The sequence below is a fragment of the Heterodontus francisci genome, chromosome 8 (genome assembly GCF_036365525.1).
Source record: "Heterodontus francisci isolate sHetFra1 chromosome 8, sHetFra1.hap1, whole genome shotgun sequence".
Lineage (NCBI taxonomy): Eukaryota > Metazoa > Chordata > Chondrichthyes > Heterodontiformes > Heterodontidae > Heterodontus > Heterodontus francisci.
In genome coordinates, this window is record NC_090378.1 from 100,573,085 (window position 1) to 100,580,436 (window position 7,352).

The window sequence follows — 7,352 nt, forward strand, 5'->3', positions numbered from 1 at the left end:
CACTGCCTCCACCACCAACACACAGTGGCAGCAGTGTGTACCATTTACAAGATGCACTGCAGCAACGCACCAAGGCTCCTTAGGCAGCACCTTCCAAACCCAGGACCTCTACCACCTAGAAGGACAAGGGCAGCAGATGCATGGGAACACCAGCACCTGCAAGTTCCCCTCCAAGCCACACACCATCCTGACTTGGAACTTTATCGCTATTCCTTCTCTGTCGTTTGGTCAAAATCCTGGAACTAACAGCACTGTGGGTGCACCTACCCCACAGGGACTGCAGCGGTTCAAGAAGGCCGCCCACCACCAACTTCTCAAGGGCAATTAGGGATGGGCAATACATGCTGTTCTCTCCAGTGACACCGATATCCCGTGAACGAATACAAAAAAGCAAAAAAAATTCCACTGTCATTTACCTTATCCTTAACCCTTCATCTTCTTTTACGCATTCGCTCTGAGGGAAGGTGGTGAAAATCTAAAAAATCTCTCACCAACAACCAGCTTGCTTCTTTCCTTTCTCAGCTTATTGTGGACTTCAGAAAATTCATCTTGTGTATATTTATCTATATAATTAAAAGTTATGCATCCAGTGCATGTTTAGCATATCATGCCTTTAAAAAGGGTCACTTGTCAAGGATATTATGCATCCATAAAATAAAAATTAGTGATCGGTTGAAATAAGGGTTTATCTGTTAAGGCACCAATCAATTATTTGTTTGACTGAAGATTAATGAGTTATATACAGTGCCGATCAGTCAGTTAGCACCAATGATAAATGCGAAAGCTGGAGAAAACTGGTCAATTGAGTTTCTCAATTTACTCTAAAGCTCTAAATCCCAAACTGGCAAGTTTCAGGAACTGCCTACTGAAACCATTAAGATCACTTTGTGAAGATTACTCTGAGTCACCGTCTTGAATTTTGCAGCTCTCTGAAAATTTATTGGTAAAAGTAACATTTTTAAAAAATGAATCAATTGAGGATAAAATATTCTTGTTCAGAGATAATGTAAATAACTGGAAAAGGTTATCTTGCAGAGGTATGTATGGAATACATGCCTGGAGATTCTGTTGTCTGAGTTGTGGTCAAAAGAGGTCCGATGATGCAAATACACACAACATGCTAAATGATGACGGTGTTGTAGTGATGTGACAACCATCCCTATTTACTCATCACTGACCTGCAGTTTGTGAGTTCAACTCCCATTCCAGAGACTTGGGTGCAAAATCCAGGCTGACACTCCTGTGCAGTGCTGGGGGAGTGCTGCACTGTTGGAGGTGCCATCTTTCGGACAAGACATTAAATCATTTGATCTCTCAGGTGGATGTAAAAGATCCCATGGCACTATTTTAAACAGCAGGGGAGTTTTCTGGTCATTAGTGCATCGCTGGTTGTGGGATCTTGCTGAACGCATACTGGCTGCTGTGTTTCCCTACATTACAACCGTGGTCACACTTTAAAAGTACTTCATTGGCTGTAAAGCACTTTGGCATATGCTGAGGTAGTGAAAGTCACGATATAGATGCAAGCTCCTTTTTTTTATTGTGACCATCTGCTATTGTGTTGGTGCTCCTGGTGTGCTCTCCACACCATTCCTCCATTACTGTCAAACTACAGAACTTGCTCTCCGGAACAGTCCAACCCCAGGGTCTCCTTCCCCACTGCTAACAAATCCAACATTTCCTCCTTCCAGTGCTACCAAAATTCTTTCCTCAGTGTGTCAATCCCTAAGGATCACTCCCACTATTGCTAAACTCCAGCATCCTCTGCCAGTAATGCCAAACCCCAGAACACCTCAGTGCTGCTATGTCCCCCATGTGTTCCCAGACCCCAGGAATGTGTAGATGATTCTAAACTTCAGCATTTCCCTGTGCTTCCAGGTCCAACTACCCCGCCCCCACCCCCCAGCCCCTGGAGCAGAGTGCACCACTGCCCATCAAGTGGGCCCAGTCACTTTCTCCTCCACACTGTACCCAATCCAAACCTCAGGTCTTCTCGGCCTCATCCCCTATGAGTACTCCTATACACTCTCCACCCAACCCCAATCACCCTATGTCTTCTGCACCTACTGCCTCACCTCCACAAACCCTAGGCCCACCGGCCCTGCCTTTTTCATTTGTGTGTGTGCTTTCATCCCTCCCTTGCCTGAGCATAGCCCCTGCTCGAATTTGGTGGATGCTGTCTCTCATCTTTCTTCAAATCCTGGGCTTTAACAAAGATAAGAAATGAAGGTAAAGGTAGGTGAGAACGATAAAGATTGGACAGAAACAATGAGAGTAGGAGTAAGAAAAAGCTTCAGAGACAAAGAGATAGAGACGAGGTCAGTTTGAATGTGTTATGTGTTGCTGCAGTAATGTTGGAGTTACACTTCTGCAGTGACATCAAAGGACTTCACAAAGTGCTTCTGCTCAATGCTGAGCTCCCTTCTATAGACATCTCCTTTAGAGCTTACAACAGAGAAGAGAATCAAGCAAAAGCAGAGAATTTAGTGGGAAAGCAGAAAATGTGAGAAAGGCTAAGAAGAGGTATGGAAAATTACTGGCAGGTAACACAAGAGGAAACAGCAATACATAAAAATACAAGAATAGTTAAAGAAAGGGAAGGGTGAATAGAGATGAAAAGGGAAATCCTACAGAGGACAAAGAAATGGCAGAGATAGTAAAGTCATAAGATTATAAGGCTGAATTTTATCAGCCCTCTAGGGACAGGCAGGGAGACAGGGACGGGGCGGGGCTCATAAAATTGCAAGGGAAGGTGATGGAGTGCCTGTTGCCTTCTTGACGATATGCAATTAATCAGGGGTAGGGAAGGTCGATGATAACTTTCCTGCCCAGAGGTCAATTGAGGCCCTTAGGTGGCCAATTAATGGCCATTTAAGGGCTTCATCCCACCGCCACTGGTGTTTTAGCAGCAGTGGTGGGAGGAGGCCCTCTGCCACATTGGGAGGCCATCCAGTAATTGCAGGTGGTCTCCGCGTGGGCTGGTGGATGGGGGGCCTTCCTGCTTGGGCAATCTGTGGCCCATGGAGGGCCCCACGGCAAAGACCAGCACTGTACCAGCACCCATCTCCCTTCTCTCAACATCCCACCCACCCCCACCCGCCCCACTGAGGCCGACTTGACTGGCCCTGTCGAGCCAGCACACTTACCTGCAGTCCACGCTTCTGATCTGGAGACTACTGCAGTTCTAGCAGTGACCATTGCTCCCTGTAGTGCTGCTGGGATGGCTGATCTCCCGCCCTCTGATTGGCCAGCAGGGATCCCCATCCTTAAAGGGACAAGGACCCTGACATCAGGCAGTTAATTGCCTGAACACTGTAAAATGCAGTGAGGTGCCCCAAACAGCCAAGGCAGGGTTCCCTTCGACCTTGTGGCCCGGCATCGGGACCCTCCGCCGGCTGCATACAATTCAGCCCCTAGAATCATGATGGCAGAGAAGAAGGCCATTCAAATGAATAACCTGCTTTGATTTTCATAGAGAGTGGTAGTGGGAATGAAAGGGCACAAAAGGAGAAGGTGAGACAGTCAGATAGGATAAATGTAGGTAAGGAAGTACTAGTTGAAAAATTGGTGGAGCTCAAAGTGGAAAAGGCCGAGCACCCTGGCAGCATGTATTGTCGAACATTCAGAGAAGTCAGAGACAAAAAAGAAGAGGCTCTGACTCCAATCTTTCAATATCCTCAGATATAGAAGCTGTGCCTGAGGTCTGGAGGCTTGCCAATTTAACACCTTTGTTTATAAGAGGCAAAAAAGGATAAACTGCAGACCAGTCAGCTTAATATCAGTTACGGCTAAGCTTCTGGAGACCATAAAATGGGATCGAATTAACGCTCAACTACAGGAATGATACTCAAGACATGTGTGCTGTGCATCATATGATTTATAACATCCTACAGTTTAATGTGGAACTCATTAAATGGAACTTATGCACAAAAAGCTTAGTTGGCACAGAGTGTGAGAGCCTGGGGGACATGACCATGAGACTAAAGATCCCACAAGTGTGGTAAAAGATGAATATTTTCAGACATAAAACCCAAGAGAAGGCAGCCAAATCTCGTTAAGTTTAGTTAGACCAGACAGGATCAGTAGATCATTGCATCAGTTAAAGTATTTGGATCCTTCAGATTTTCTTGAGTTTTCACTCTTTCCAACTAAAGTGTGCAACAAACAATGACAAAAGGATAACTGAATGAGTTTTTAAGTTTGTAACATAGAGCTTGCATTTATAAAGCACTTTTCACAATCTGCATTTTCCAGCTAATGAAGTACTTTAGTAATGTAGTCAGTGTTGTCATGTAAGAAAATGTGGCGGACAATTTGTGCAGGGTCCCTCAAACAGCGATGAGATACGCGATCCGATAATCTGTTGTGTTGGCTGTCCATTGGATTGTTGGTGCCCGTTGTTTGCAGGATGTGGGAACAACTGGCAAGGCTGCATTCATTGCCCATTCTCGGGATTTCTTCTTAAATTGCAGAAGTCCCTGTGTGTTGGTGCTCTTGTGATGGATTTAGAGAGGGAATGCCAGGATTTTGACCCACTAACTATGAAGGAGTGGTGATCCAATTATGGCTGACTGCCCTTTCCTGGTTTCATTTCTATATAATCAGAGAAGCGCCTGCAGTGGCTACTCTTCCTGCTTCCAAATTGTTCCTATAGAGTTCCCCAAGGATCTATCCTTGGCCCCCTCCCATTTCTCATTAACATGTTGCCCCTTGGTGACTTCATCCAAATGTCAGATTCCACATGCCTGCTGATGACACCCAGCTCTACCTCACCACCACCTCTACCTCTATCCACCCCTCCACTGCTTTAATTTGTCATATTGACGTCTGACATCAGTATTGGATGAGCAGAAATTTTCTCTCATTAAATATTATGAAGACTAAAGCAGTTGTCTTCGGTGCTTACCACAAACTCCATTTCCTAGTTTTTATCTAGCCACTGTCTCAGGCCGGACCACATCGTTTGCAGACTTGACATTCATTTAACCCTGAGATGAACTTCCGACCTCATATCCTCTCCATCACCAAGACTGCCTCCTTCCATCTCTGTACCATCGCCCTTCTCCGTCCCACTTCAGTTCATTTGCTGCTCAAATCCTCGTCCATGCCTTTGTTACCTCAAGACTCAACTATTCTAATTCCTTCCTGGTCAGCTTCCTACCTTGCACCTTCCTTAAATTTGACCTCATCCAAAACTCCCTTTCCTGTATTCTGACTCGCACCAAGTTCTGTTCACCCACCATCCCTGTGCTCGCTGGGCTTACATTAGCTCCCAGGCTGGCAACACCTCGATTTTAAAACACGCATTCTTGTTTTCAAATCCCTCATGGCCTGGTCCCTTCCATCTCTGTAACCTTCTCCAGCTTTACAACCCTCTGAGATTTCTGCACTCCTCCAATTCTGGTCTCTTGCGTAAAATAAAAGCAAAATACAGCGGATGCTGGAAATCTGAAATAAAAACAGAAAGTGCTGGAAATATTCAGCAGCTCTGGCAGCATCTGTGGAGTGAGAAACAGAGTTAACGTTTCATGTCGATTACTGTGCCCATTGGTAAGCGTGCTTCAACTGCCTTGGTCCTAAGTTCTGGAATTCTTTCTCTAAGCCTCTCTGCCACTCTACCTCACTCTCCTTGTTTAAAATCCTCCTTAAAACCTACCTTTCTGACCAATCTTTTAGGCTTTTCATGATCTGTCCTAGTATCTCCTTATATAACTCAGCATGGAATTGTGTCTGAAAATTCTGCTGTGATGTTTTACTACATTAAAGGTGCTATATAATTTCAATTTGTTGTATGCCCCCAAGTCAGGACGGTGTGTGACTGGGAGAAGAATTTGGAAATGATACTGCTCTCAAGTTTCTACTGCTCTTGTCCTCAGTCATAATGTTTGTGGGGCTGGGAGGTGCTGTTGGAGGAAGCTCAGTGAGTTGCCACACAACATCTTACACTCCATACAGCACATGTAGATTGTACAGTCACAATTTGCCAGTGGTGGATATTCGAATCACTTACAGGGACTGCAATGCAGCAAAAAGCTCTGACCAAGATGGCGCTGAGCTTCTTGAATGTTCTTTCGGTTGCACCCATCTAACTTGAGCTTTGAGAGGTCAGTAGGTGAACTACTTATCGCAAAGTTCTCAGCCTCTGCCCTGCTAATGTAGCCTGGTGTCAGTATAGTTTAGAGATACAGCACTGAAACAGGCCCTTCAGCCCACCGAGTCTGTGCCGACCACGCTGTGCCGGCATTGATGCCGACATCAATGGCGATGTCCAAAATGTTGCTGGTGAGGGACTCAGTTGATCTGGTGCTCTTGAAGGCCATTGCCTGACACTTATGTGGTGCAAATGTGACCTAGATAGTGAAAGGCAAAAAGAGATAGTAATGGGACAAGGAAAGAAACAGAAGATGTGTCTGGAGAAGTTTTAAACGGGAAATAGCAGAATCACCACCAACAGCTGCTGTCCAAAAAAAGGGGCAAAGGTTATGATTCGAAATTGTTGAACTCAATGTTGAGTCCAGAAGGCTGTAAAGTGCCTAATTGAAAGACGAGGTGCTGATCCTCGAGCTTCATTGGAACAGTGCAGGAGGCCAAGGACAGAAAGGTTAGAGTGGGAGTGGAGCATAGAATTAAAATGACACGTGACCGGAAGCTCAGGGTCACGCTTGCATGTGTATCAGATCTGAAACTGATCACTAGGATTGTAAAAGCTTCCAGGATTTTCCTGGAGTCTCCAGGACACTGCTGAAGCAACCTGGGCAAAAATTCATAGGTGCATTAAAAAAATTGTCACAGAGGTGCTTGTGTCTTATCTGACACTTTCTCATTTTTTGAGCATCTCACCTTGTCCGCCCTTTTCACCTCTCATTTACAATCCTCATTCTCTATCACCTATCCAAGAACCAGGACAATTTTCTCACCGAGCCTATCTTCACTGCTTTCCTCCCTCAGCCTCTGCGCCGAGAGACTTCTCATCTTCAGTCATTTCAGCATGCTCTCTCTCCTTTGAGTTCACTGACCTCTTATCCTCCCTTAATCTCTCCCTCCATGTAAACTCCCCAACCCATATTCATGGCCACTTGGCAGGTCTGGCAGCATCTGTGAAAAGAGAAGCAGAGTTAACGTTTTGGGTCAGTGACCCTTCTTCGGAACTGACAAATATTAGAAAACTCACAGGTTATAAGCAAGTGAGGTTGGCGGTGGGGCAAGAGATAACAAAGGAGGTGTAGATTGGACCAGGCCACATAGCTGACCAAAAGGTCACGGAGCAAAGGCAAACAATGTGCTCTCATAGGAAGATAGGAGCAGGAGTAGGCCATTCAGCCCATCGAGCCTGCCCCGCCATTCAATATGAT